At 33.2% G+C, this 14,746-nt stretch overlaps 1 long non-coding RNA gene across 1 annotated transcript; it reads right to left on the reverse strand.

Moving 5' to 3' along the window:
* Nucleotides 1–8,209: 8,209 nt before the first annotated feature.
* On the reverse strand, nt 8,210–12,537 carry LOC127738573 (uncharacterized). The gene is made up of 3 exons (XR_008000115.1): nt 12,443–12,537; nt 10,038–12,151; nt 8,210–8,302 (listed from the first exon to the last, which is right to left on the reverse strand). It is a non-coding gene; the product is annotated as an uncharacterized LOC127738573 (long non-coding RNA).
* Nucleotides 12,538–14,746: the final 2,209 nt, after the last annotated feature.

Below are 14,746 nucleotides of genomic sequence, written 5' to 3' on the forward strand. Positions count from 1 at the left end.
GTACGGTGACGGACAATCAACAGACAGAGAAAAGGTAGAATTTCTGTTTATTTATTTGTTTTTTAATGACATTGAAGGATAAACATACACATATAACTATTTTCGATTGTGTGATGTAATATTTTCTACAACCGTTCTAGATTAATGGAGAAATAAGTAAAAAGGCACATGAAAATGGTGAATTGAGTGACCCTTGCTACGAATTTGTTTAATTTCTTTTTAAATTGTGCACATTGTACGGAAAGAAAAGTACGGAAAGAAAGATATTAACACAGAGATTGCATGGCTAGTCACTATGAGCACCTCAATATTTGCATTTCTGTGCATGGAACGAAAGAAATGGGTCATGTCAAAATTGAAGGACCCTGTTTCGTCAGTGTTGTTTATTACACAAGGACCCTGTTTTGTCTCAGTATAGGACCCGGTTTTGTTTTGGTTTGAAACCACAAATTTATGGAAAGCTACGTTAGCACGGATCTGGACATTGCCCATCGGAAGAAATTAAATATTTGAGTCAAAAAGATGTTATAAAGATGTTATTGCAATACAAACATGTGTTAAAATATATTTCAAACGGGAACTTTTCGAAATAGGGAGTAGACATTTTTGAATACTATACGTATTCCTTATTGATCTTATCGTCGAACTAAGTTTAAATGGAAATAAATACTTTATATCATGTACTTACATCAATTCTTTATGATAGAAAAAAAGAAGATGTGGTGTGATTGCCAATGAGACAGCTCGTCACAAGAGATCAAATGACACAGAAATTAACAACTATAGGTCACCGTACGGCCTTTAACAATGAACAAAGCTCATACAACATAGTCAGCTATAAAAGGCCCCGAAATGACAAGTGTAAAACAATTCAAATGAGGAAACTAACGGCCTAATTTATGTACAAAAAAATGAACGAAAAACAAATATGTAACACAGCAACAAACGACAACCACTGAAATACAGGCTCCTGGCTTGGGACAGGTAATTATATACAGAATGTGGCGGGGTTAAACATCTTAGCGGGATCCCAACCCTCCCCTAACCTAGGAAATTGGTGTAACAGTACAACATAAGAACGAACTATAAAAATCAGTTGAAAAAGGCTTAAGTCATCAGATGGATACAAATAGAAATACATCTCAAAAATGGTTGTTTGTTTTCTATACTACTGTAATGATGTAAAAATGAGAAGATGAGGAATGATTGTATTACCATATCAATTTATCAAAAGAGTAAGGATAGTATGCTTTACTACACTATACGCTATGTTTACAATATATTTACTCATTCGTTCATCCATTGACGGACAGTGAGAGAAAAAGCTCCGTTTTGAAGGCCGTACTTTGACCTATAATGGTTTACTTTTACAAATTGTGACTTGGATGGAGAGTTGTCTCATTGGCACTCATACCACATCTTCTTATATCTATTAGAACGCTTTGGATATCTCAATCAAAATGGTTGCCTTTCGAACGTGTATTTTATGTCCGCTTCGAAATACACAAGTTCTAAACTTCCCCATTAGAAACAAAATAATTCTATCATGCCATGCTCTACGCTCATTTTAACATAGGTAAGCATTATATTTGTCAATATTTTATACCTGGCTAACGCTTGGTTTAAACATTTTAACAAATATAATGCCTTCCTATGTTAAAATGAGCATTGAGCATGGCATGAAAGAATTATTTCTTTTTATAAATAAAAGTTGGTTTGCAACATTATTACGTCCAATATCTTCGTCTTCATAGAACAACCTAATTGGCAATTTAGCCCTTGAAAAATGACAATGAGACAGCTTTCCATCAGAGACCAAATGACGTAAAAGTTAACAAATATAGAACACCGTATGGCATCAAACAATGAGAAACGTCCATACGGCATAGCAAGCTAAAAAAGGCCCCGAAATGAAAACTTAAAAAAAAAAACTAATGTGGAAACTAACGACCTAGATTTATGTACAAAATAAAAAACGAAAAACAAATACATGTATGATATATAGCAACAAAAGACAACAACCGATTTACAGGCTCCTGAATTCGGTACTGGTACATACAGAATGGCGAGGTTGAACGTGTAAGCCCCCCCCCCCCCCACGCTCCCCCCTCAAAAAAAAAGAAAAGAAAAAAAAGTGGTAAAACAGCACATATGAACAAACTATAAAATTCAGTGAGTTGAAAAAGGCTTAACTCATTTGATTACAGAGCTCCTATAGTAAATATGCGATTGGCGGCTGTCTCTGTTTTTTCGTCTTTTATTAAATTTTATGACGGTATACGATATAGTTACATTATATCAGTGGCGGATCCAGGGGAGTAGAGGGAATACGCCGACCCCCCCTTTTTGGTGGCTAGAAATAATTATTTTATCATGTTTTTTAGCATAAAATCGTTAAAAAAAGTTCCACTTGCTGCGCTCGGCGGTATAAAATCCGTTTATGAATACGCCCCTTTCAAAAATCATGGCCTCGGTCCGCCCTTGCATATTGACAATTTTAAACTCGACCAAATTGCTTAAATTGTAGAACATTTGTCAATGTACGATAATCATTATACAATGAAGAGATAAACCTATATATAATAGTTGTACTATATAGGGCAGTTGTTAACAACTTGATACTAGTGCATTAAAGAATTTGTTAATGTTAAAAAAAAAAAGAAAAAAAAAGAGAGATAAAACATCGTTTATTTATAAAAATTACTAATCAAATAATCATTATTGCAATTTCCGGATGGCCTAAGACTTTTATACTAATTTATACTTAGTATTATTGTAACAAGGAGGGGTAAACAGATTTTTAACGCACTATTATTGTGATCCTTTGCGCCGCATGGTAATTCCTTTTCTTGAGCGATTCTGCATGCACATACATTTGTCTTATTCTCTTGCTTTATAATGAACGTTTAGTTTCAGAATATTTATTTTCAAACGATTATACTGTCTTCCCTCTAAGTATAGAGGGGCCTCGGTGGCCGAGTGGTCTAAGTAGTTACTACTGTAATCATTAGCCAGTCAACACTGAGGTTGTGAGTTCGAACCCCTCTCGTGCGGGTGCACTCGACTCCAATCTTAATTGACTAGGATTGTCAGTTTTCCTATCGAAGGTCGGTGGTTTTCTCCGGGCACTCGGCTTCCTCCACCAATAAAAACTGGCCGCCACGAAATAGCCCAAAAGCGGTGCTTAAAAGTGGCGTTAAAACACCAAAAATAAAAAAAAAAATAAAATTTTTAAGTAGAGCGGAACACTAAGATAACCATCTTGTTGTCCCAGAAAATCACATATCAAATGTGCGTCCTTAAATTTTCAAGGCCGTACACTAATTAAGTTTAAACACTTAAATTTACATAGATGATATAAAAAAAATCCAATTCCGTTTCAAAACCTTCATTTCTGTTTAATTTTTCCTTTTTCTTTTAAACAAAACAAAATTGAAATTGCTTTGTTCTAATATAGCAGGAATTCAAGTGTTTACGGATTCAAAAAGGTTATAAGTTATCCTCTGAAAGAAAATGTTTTTCAACGATCCCTCAAACTGCTGTTGAACGCCATATTTAAATTTTCGTCATGCGATTATGCATTATTTTCTATGACAAAACCGGGTCTGCACTGTGAAATTTAAGGACAAAACCGGGTCGTACACATTGACAAAACCGGGTGCTTCAATTTTGACATGACCCACTTCTTTCATTCCATGCACAGACATGCAAATATTGAGGCGATCATAGTGAAAAGTCTTGAAATCTCCGTGTTAATATCTTTCTTTCCGTACCTTTCTTTCCGTACAATGTGCTCAATTTAAAGAGAAATTAAACAAATTCGAGGCAGGGTTCACTCAATTCACTATTTTGATGTGCTTTTTAACTTATTTCTCCATAAATCTAGAGCGGTGGTAGAAAATATTACATCACACTACCGAAAATAGTTATATATGTATGTATATTCTTCAATATCATTAAAACAACAAATAAATAAACAGAATTTCTACATTTCTCTGTCTGTTGATTGTCCGTCACCGTACCGGACATTAGATACTATTGAGTCCAAACATTTTTCGCCGGGGTAGTTAAGATACAGTGATGATTGCTGATGACATCTAGCCACACTGTAAGAACACACCGTGGGATGCCCTAAATCTTTTAATAGACATCCGATAAATTAAACGGAAAGCACCTACCTGTGTGATGACTAAGATAATAACAAATCACGTCATATTACAGGTAAACTGACTGATACACAACTTGTCATAAGCGCGAATTTTAAAAATAATTTGAATCTTGTTTCAGATATATTGAAAAATGATAATGTTAAAAACACATCTAAACAACAAAGGTAATGTAAAAGTTTTCACTTGTAAATATGTGGATCGATGTTCTTAAATATTACTTTTAAATTGCATAACAAATAGAACTGACAAGTAGCTTGATAAATATTCTAGAATAGTTCACATATTATCATATTAGGATCGCTGCCCATTTTGGGAAGCACATTTAGAAAAAGATTTCCCGGATAGATAAAAACACTTAAAGAGGAATTAATATAAGTTTGGACAAGCCAATCCAACAACCATCTGGTCAAATGTTTAAGAAAAAATATTTTATTTACTATTAAGAAGTCCCAAAGCAAGGAATTGTTTACATGTTTTCTTAGCTATCTTTATTCATATTTCTTGCCTAAAGTAATATTGAAGTAAGCTCTGAAATAATTCTCATATGTATGTGTCATATCGTCACAGGTATGAACCAGGCGCTCATAATAAACTATATACAATTATGGCTGTAGAAAATGTAATTATCCAAACTTTTCAACACAAAAAGGTTTATTTCTTGAGGTCGCAGCCCGAAGTGAAATAAACTTTTAAGAGTTGACAATTTGAGACATTCACCTTTTCTAAAGGGTCGTAATTTTAATAAAACATATTTTCGATAATTAAAGCAAAATATGGTACAATTCTGTCGTGTGCAGCTAACACCGGACCTGCCGTTACCGCATGTGCTTCGGGCCTAATCGGAGAAATCAAGTGTTTAAGCAGATACAAGTTTATCGGCTGTTGCATAAGTCATTACTTTACGCTTACTCGCTGAGAATTCTTCTCGAAATTATCAACGCGTCTATACGTAATTCACTTGTGGATGTCATAGATGAATTACCTTTTATTTGACAATCTTCTACAGTGGAATTTATGTCCTTTATTTCATCACTTCACTGAAACATCATACTTTCCGAACTACGAATTCCAATTGAGTGGGGTTTTGTTACAATTTTCCAGAACCATTTATTTACTGAATCTAGTTTCGCATTTTGAAATAACTGTTGCATTGCTATCAATAGTAACCCTGAGTTCTTTTTTTTTCCTGTCAGCTGAGCGGACTAGTTTCAGTGGTATTTAAGTTCTCGCCTGCTAAATCTACTTGAGTAAGTAACACACTTTTAACTCCCACAAGCAAAACTATCATTTAGTTGATCGATTGCAGTTCTAACTAATTCAGTTGATTTTGAATATTATTCATGCTTTCCTTTTACTTGAAATCATTATAAGTTTAACTTTTGCTTTTGTTAGTGTCGATTTTCCACAGTAAAGCAGACTTATGATTCTAGTTGGCAATCTTTAACTCACTAATTGAGCTCTCGACATGTATCAGAGCGTCTCGAAGGAAACTTTAGACAAAGAGCTGCGGGTTGATGTGACAAAGTCATCCACATAAGAATTGTTCCTCATAAATGGTTTAATACTTAGAGCTTCTTTTAAATCATCGCAAAATTCGCTTTTTAGTTGAAAGACGGAGAGTATTTAGCAATTGCGACCCATTCTATTTACTACTGGATCTCAATTTTTCAATTTTAGTTGCGTTCGTTATTTTAAGTTGCGGATGCAAACGGAAAGTCCGATCTTTGCTTTGCTTTGATAAAATATTGCAATCGTAGTTGTTCTAGAGCAATTACGTCATTGTTGAAAAAGTAAATCAATCAAGTAACAAAGGGTCTTTGAGCATGCAATGTCTTATTCATTATTTACACTTTTGTCACAATTCATTTTGAATTAACAGTTTAACTGGTGGCTTAAAACAGTTCACTTCTACTAATTATTAACTAAATGAAGAATTTTGTGTTGTCGATATACAAATTCCAAAGTTCTATTTATTATCACAGTATGTGAGTGAAAATATTTTTGTTTGCACAAAATTTTCTTTCTCACCAGATATATTGACGAAATTCCTGGCGGAATGCTTCAAAATCACAAGAAAATTGTCCCTGCATAATATCACACAAACAACCTCATTGGAGACAACCCACAATTCCAATGAATAAAAGATAACTTGATAAAGATTCAAGAATATTTCACATATAACTATTTTTAGAACCGCTGCACCGTTTTGGGAAATACACTTAAAACAAATCCCGCATAGATAATACACTTTAAGATAATAAAAATAATTTTTGACAAGCCAATCCAACAACTTTCTGCTCATATATTTGAGAGAAAGAATCTATTAGGATAAGAAGTCCTAAAAGCAAAGAATATCTAACTTATCTAGATACATATTTCTTGCCTATATTAATATTAAGGTTCATGACCCATCTGTAGGCCTCTGTATCGCGAAATTTCCAAAGTGTTACAATATCAAAACAGCAAAAATACAGTATAAACGTGGCGTGCTATTTTGTACATATAACAAAAGAAAACGTTGTTCAACGCAAGACTGTTATTGTTTCATTGCAATTAATAGAAAATAAGGATTTTGAGGCAAATATCAAGCCAAGATTTTTGTAGAAAATCCAGACTTTATTACAGAGATTTTCGTTTTTAAATTTATACATAGATTACTCACTTGTTTGTCCATGATGTGCTAGCGTTTATTGTTTACAAAAAGTCATGAACAACCTTAATCCAAAAATACTCGTGCTGAGTCACTAAAGTCGAGCGCACTCTAGAGGTTGTACTTGAATAAGTCCATATATTTATACTTGTTTTACCCAATATCTTTATCAATATACTTGTAATAGGAAAATCACTATTAGCACTGCATGCAATAATCCTATATCCATTAAGAACCAGATTGTCAAATAGAGAAGTACAAGGGGAAAGGCTGCGGATTATTTTTTTTATAAAATGTCCATATGTTTAGCATTGAAACAACAAAGGGTACATACACTTAAAGCAAGGTCTAAAAAAAATTTCATATATATGTGTCATATCGTCACATATATGCATAAGGCGCTCATGATAAACTATATACAATATGGTCCGTAGAAAAGGTATTTATCTAAAATTGTCAACCCATAAAGGTTATTTCCCTGAATTATATATTACCATACTTGAAAAAAAATCATTTTATTACAAAACAGTGAGTCAGATGTTTTCAAAACTATAAAACATTCTAGTATCATGAACCTTGTTGTGTCTAAAGGACAACGTTTGCATATTGTATTTGTAGGGGTGCATATATGTTGGGTGCTAACCAAAAGGGGTAGTTATACTGCATGCTTAGCAAATATCTATTTTAAGTCTTTGGTTTCATCCGACCAGTGATCGAACTCATAGCCTTCCGCACTCTCGATTCGATCACCATCGAACCAATTCTAATTTTGGCTGAGATATCAAAATAATGATAATTGCGAAAACCACCTCACAAACATATCATATGGAAAACGTTATGACCACAACTTATTGTTATTTATTTATATACTTATTGTATATAATAATAAGGAGATGTGGTATGATTGCCAATGAGACAACTATCCACCAACGTTCAAATGAAGTGGATGTAAGCAATTTGGTAGGCAACCGTATGTATGTTATACATGCAACAATTGAATTTCAAAAGTATGTAATTCCAATTTAGGTAAATTTCTAGAAAGATTTATGGTCCACTAATCACACGGCATTTATGAGCAAGAACAAAGACTGGTTGATATGGGGTATAGGAGATTCGTGTAAACGTTCTGACACATTGTTCCTCTGTTTCATGATAGTCCACAACTTACAATTTTCATTTTCTTCTTAGCCTTTTGAAGCTTAATGCAACATTATACCCGTGCTTATAAATTCTAAAGGTCGTCTTAAAAGTTTCAAAATTACAACAACAAAAATAAGCAGTATAAATTGGCAGCTGCTCCCCAGACCAATACTAAATGCAATTGAAAACAAACTAATTTTTTTCACCTCACTTCATAAACTGATTTTTTTTCTCAAGAAAAATAGAATCAAACTATTCATGTATTTATTAAAAAAAAATGGTACTCAATATCAAATTGTCCTTCACAGGGTACTGTTTCCATTTTCACATCGTATTGGAAATCCTAAAAAATATATAACAAATAATCATAGCTTAAAAAATCTCCCAAAAAAATAATTACAAAACAATGTTGTATATGTAGGTTATACGAACTATACTATTCTTTTTTTACTTATTTGTGTTACAAGAACTATTGTAAAGGGCGGGTTGTCAAATATGAAAGCACAAAAGTGCAAGATTATAGCGAGTCAATGTGTAGATTAGTGTGTTTAAATGCAGGGTTTCAAATTTTTCGTTGGTTCATTTCGAAAACATTTATGAGTTTTGTTTTTACCTTTGACATCCATCGACCTTAACGTATTATCTAGGACATTCTTTGCAACTTCAATCTGGTCATGGAGATCTTCTACTGTCAGTATGATTTTCCCAGGTAAACATAACAAATATATGTATATACATATATATGTTAAATTAAGACATTTAATAATATGGAACTAAGATTCTAACTCCCTCAGGCAAAGTTGACTTTAGATGAATTTGGCTATAGTTTTTATGTCTCTTTTGATCATATAGCTCCTAACGTTTCAACAAATTTGTACATCTGTGGGTTTCAAATATTTGGGTTGAACCGTTCCTGATGAAAGTTAATTCATACTAGACAAAGTGCTGCCCCCGCACTCCACTCTGAAGTAACTGTATTATAACAAAGTCAATGTAGGACTTTCTTTGAGATATTATTGTGTCTGGGGACACAATTGATGCCCCCGCAGATGCAAAGTGTTATTTTAAAATACACATAGTTTAGCATTAGAGCACATAGGTCTATGGTTCACTGTAGGAGGAGTTATCCGGAAACGCTGTGCACTTCTTATGCAAGTATATACTCCAAAAATGACAAAGTTCAACTATCTCCCAAAAGAGCAAATATCAATAAAAATCAAAAACCTGACCAAAAGCATACCTTCAATATATGTACAAACAGCCAGCAAAGTGAAAACTTCCTAGCATTCAAAATGTAGGAAGAGTTATCTGGAATAACTATATACTAGTACCCATAATGGGACGGACGGACGGACGGACAGACGGACAGACGGACGGACAATTGAGGGGCATAAAAGGCGCTTCAGACGGACGAAATTTATTGAGAGTTGTTTTCATTTATTAACAATGTTCACTGGTTTACCTACAACAAAATATGTCTTTCTTTATGTTGAAATTCACTGTGTCATTCTCAACCTATCAAAATAGCTTATCGGGGAAATCGGAAAAAGGCTGACGAGCATGGTGATGCATTAAAGTTTAACCATAGCACATCTTTATGTGTTTGTCCCAGTTAGGAAACTCGCCAGAGATAGTCTGCATGATATCTTTTAAAATGATTTATTATTTAGGGAATTTGGTATAGATGACAGAACTTTGATAGTCTCTGTGAAATTCATTCACCTTTTTCGGATTCGGGGAAATCTAGAGCTGGACATATTGTATTATACATATCTGTTTATTGTTGGCAACCGTATAAAGTAAAATAACAAAAATATCGAACTCCAATGAAAATTCAAAACGGAAAGTCCTTTATTAAATGGCAAAAGCTAAAGCACAAACACATCAAACGAATGGCAACCGTATGTAACACTCTGGATGTCTATCCTTTTATACCAACAACAACACTACACAGAAAATCAAAGATCGACGCATATTCCATATTTCGTGTTATTCACATGCAATATCGAATATGATTATAATAGAATATATTTCATATCACTTCTACATGCAAATTACTGCGTAAAACAAATACTGACCCGTGTCCAGTGTCCTCAATCCTTTTAATTTCTGCTGAATCTGGATGTTCACATCTATAGCTGATGGTTCAATTGTCTCAGTTTTCTTATATTATGCATCATTGTTTCTTTCCAGGAATTAATTTCAGACAGAAGTGTAATCTCATTCTGTGACTATGCATCGAGTTTGGTGTAAATGTCCTGAAGACTAGTCACGATGGCAGGGATACGGACATTCCAGTTTGTACCTAGTCTGAACATGAGAGCTGCAATAATCATTTTAAAAAAAGCAAAAACACAACAAAATAAAAAAAAATAATAAAAACTACCTATAAAAGAAGACCAAATGATATAGATTGAATGAATACTTCAGATGTAACTTAGCAATATTAAGGCCAAATATCTTCAACAGAAGAATAAGAGGGAATTGAATTTGTCAAAGACGACATAAACTCGCTGAATTAGTTTAACTTCGGTTAATCATTGCGCGACAAGTGACCCAACTAGAAGAATTTGTACTCACTGAATAACTTTAACTTTGCAAATGATATGTCGTTTAGTGTTGGAATCAGCGAAGTAATGTCCCTTGCACTAAAGTATGAGTTTTAAAATTAAAAAATCATCTTAAAAAATATGTATGTTACTTGTAATAATTAAAAAATTAGTTGCAGACTGAAATTATTATTGGTAACAAGCTAAACTCTCGTTAAATCTTGATTTAGTGGAAAATATTTTCCAAAACAACTAACGTCATGTGTCTGTTTTGTATGTTGTACCGGATAACTTACCATTAATTTCTTCGGTAGACCAGAGACATATAATACATTGTATTATATGTCTCTGGGTAGACATATCAATTTGCCATTGTTCATGTTCAATAACTTTTTGTAAAAATATCACTTCTGCAAATAAACCAAATTAAAACGTGTAACAAAAATAAACTAGAGGCTCTAAAAAGCCTGTGTCGCTCACCTTGGTCTGTGCATGGAAGTAATATTTCAATATTAATATTACTTCCATGGTCTGTGTGCATATTCAACAAAGGACACTCTCCAACATTGTAGACAAGAACAGAATTCATGACAAAAATCTGTTTTGTTGATCTTGTATTGCTGATCATTTAGTCTGTTTAGTTTCTCTATATCTTTTTTTAGTTTTTGCTCAAAACACAAAAGAGGGTAAAAAAATCCTCATTTAAGGGCACTCACTCCTATAAAGAGTGACAGTCTACTAACTATATCGGTAAAATTTGACTTGTAAGTAGATCTTGCCTTCTTGATAAGTTTTGTGATTTAAAGTGTCTATTTATCTATTATAATTTTTATCATATAAGGCAAAACGCAAAAAAAAATGGCAAAAATCGTCATTAAAGGGCAATTACTCCAATAAGGAGTTATCGGATGATTTCCTCCATATGTCTATTTATTATAATATTAAAGATACAAGGCTAAAAAAGCAACAAATTGGTAAAAATCGTCATCAAAGGGCAATGACTCTAATAAGGAATCGACTGACGATTTCGACCATGTGACTTATTTGTAGAACTTGTCTTGCTGATCATTTTTGCAATTAAAAGTTTCTCTCTATCAATTATAATTTTCCAAATAGGCAAACATGAAAAAAATGGTAAAATTTGTCATTTATGGGCAATAACTTCTATAAAAAGTTGTCTGGCAGTTTTGACGTATATGGACACCTGGTAGATTTCAACATTCTGTACATTTTTGCCCTGTCAGATTTTCTCTATTATAACGGTTTTCATTATAATGGACAAAACTTGAATTCCACCCCTATGTTCTATTTTTAGCCTTGTCGGCCATCTTGGTTGGCAAGCGGGGTCATCTGATTTTTTTAAATAGATACCCCAAGACGACGACTGACGACGGACGCAAAGTGATGAGAAAAGCTCGCTTGGCCATTGGGCAAGGTGAGCTAAAAAGGCACAGCATCATAATTATTGTCTTATGGCAATCATTGTCGTTTAGTAAAGATTGAGTTTAAAATTCAACTTGAAAAATATGTATGTTACTTGTTCGAAATGTCATTACTTTAATATAACCAAAAATTACCTTTCATTTCCTCTGAAGATTCGACAATTTGCAACATCCCATGTTGCGTTAGTTTTTGATATATTTCTGTTAATAGAAAAGATAGGTGATTTAGTATAACAACACATGTTTTTTTTCAAATTAAGGCATTATTTATGCAGATGATGAAATGCATGAGGATATTCTGAATAGTTAATAAGAGCAGAGGACGAAGAGAAGGAGAGAAGAACAAATAACAGTTTTAAAGAAATACATATCACATTGATGGTGGATACTTTTCATGTTTCTTGTTTTAATCACAAGTCCTTCTGAAGCAATCTAATTAAAATATAGAACTCGGATTTAGTTATACTGCATACGTATACATCTCACACTCACCTTTGAGTAAATTTGAGTTGATCAGGTTTTCATGCAGAAGATTGCAGAAAAACAATGAAGAAGAGAATCATCTGCATTTTGTAAGGGTTCAGCCACTGGAAAAAGAAAAAACAAAATAGAAAAATATCCATAAGGCAACCGTACACAATATGTTTAAAATAGAAAAGTGTAAGTAAAACAATGAAAAGGGTCGATACAAAGTACGTACATAAAATATAAGACTCATGATTACACAAACAACAAAAAAGTCATCAAAAACGAATGAACGCTTCATCGATGATGTTTTGCTGCCTCCTGTTTATTGACTGTACATTTTAAGCTGGTTCGATATGCTCGTGTTTAAAGTATTTTAAATGAATTTAATATTTGCATTAATGTAAAAAAAATTAGCAACGGTGCATGTTGAAGATATCATAAAATGATCAAAACGTTTGTTTTAAAGATTTGAAACACGAAGTACAGGTTAATATAATCACAAGTAAGAGACGTTATTTTTTTTTATATGTATATAATTATACAATGTGTGTAATTTTGCCAAAAGAAAACTACCCCGAAGTACAGTCGCCTATATTACAGTTAAGTTCGGCACTAATTTTATATTAGTAGGCATGACAGCTGTTAGTGAATGGAGAATATTCTTTGATGCTATACCAAGGGTTAACATTTTCATGTGTTTTGTTATACCGGTAGGATAAAAATAAAGGCTTTTTCTTTGGTGTATTTATTGTAAGTTTTTCTGTCTATCTTTTGTTATTCCACATGCAGGTAGAAATAAAGAAGCAAAGATTTGAGTGCCATATAGACTACTTTAACCTCACCACTTGCCTATGTGCTCTTGCTAAATCATGTATATCTGTATCTTCTTTTACTAAATAAAAGAAGATACAGATATACATGATTAACTTTTATTCATACTTACATTTTCTAACATGTCCATAGACGTTTTCAGGAACTGTTGCAGGAAAATCTTGTGACATTGTATCTCCTTTATCAAAACTTCCATTCGGCCAGTACTGTTTATTTGTGATGGAGGGAAACTATTCACAAAACCACTAAAAATACACGAAAGTAGTTAATTAGCGGGAGACATATTTTTGTTTTTAGCACACCTCTCCTCTGCACATATTTTGAATGATACCCTCACGTGCAGACCAATCAAAAATCGATAATTTAAAGGACAACGAATTGAATTTACATCGATAAATATTAAGCCAATGCTCTCAAGTTCTAAGTTTTTGCCTCAGAAATTTTTCATAGACTGTCAAAATAAAACAATACATCTTGCTTCACTTTTGTCGTTTTTCTAATAAATGTAACGTTGTTATGTACATGATGTCATAGTAAAGTATTTTCAATTTAAAATTTATAGACAATACATATGTATATATGACTAGTGACAGAACATTCAGTTTAATAAATTAAATAACACATAGCTGAGAGGGTGATAGAGCAGATTGTTACCCCTTGCAAAAACATTGTCTTTTGGCTTCGCCTCAGTTGACAATGTTTTTCGGGGTAACAATCTGCTCTATCACGTATAGTTATTACTATACTATATATAAAAATATTAATTTTCGCGAACCATTTAGGTCACAGAAATTCTAAAATATGGCATCAGTAAGGAGAGTTGTACAAATAATGTCAATACACAGAACCCCGATCCAATTTATCTTTTGCTAAAAGTATTCATCATTTTCTGTTTTATATGTACTAACAGCATTCCATTTTTCTATAATTTCGATTAAAATATTCTAAAACCTGCACTTAAAATAGGTCACATGCCCCAAATAAAAATTCCCCGATTGGTTGAACTACTGTGGCCTCGATGTAAAGCAACGCAAGCCTCGATGGAAAGAACACGCTTCCCAAGAGTAAAGGAGGGTTGTACAAATAATATGAATACACAGAACCCCGATCCAACTCATCTTTTGCTAAAAGTGTTTATCATTTTCTGTTTTGTATCTACTAACAACATTTCATTTTTCTATAATTCCGTTTTAATTATGCCAAAACCTGCAGTAAAAATAGAGGTTTGTCCCAACTTAACATTCCCCGATTGGTTGAACAGCTGTGGCCTCGATGTAAAGCAACGCAAGCCTCGATGCAAAGCACAAACTAAATTTTCTGTTGATACACAAAAAAATTCCGTTAATATGTTGAACTTCGACCCCGGGATTCAATCGATTCACAAACAGAGATGTTCTAGCGCTCAAATGTAATTCTAAGTGAAGTATACTGGTAAAGTAAAATTCTAATCTTTTGCCATTTGATTGGGGACTTTCCTTTTTGAATTTTCCTCGGAGT

Source organism: Mytilus californianus, unplaced genomic scaffold (genome assembly GCF_021869535.1).
Source record: "Mytilus californianus isolate M0D057914Y unplaced genomic scaffold, xbMytCali1.0.p SCAF_4, whole genome shotgun sequence".
Lineage (NCBI taxonomy): Eukaryota > Metazoa > Mollusca > Bivalvia > Mytilida > Mytilidae > Mytilus > Mytilus californianus.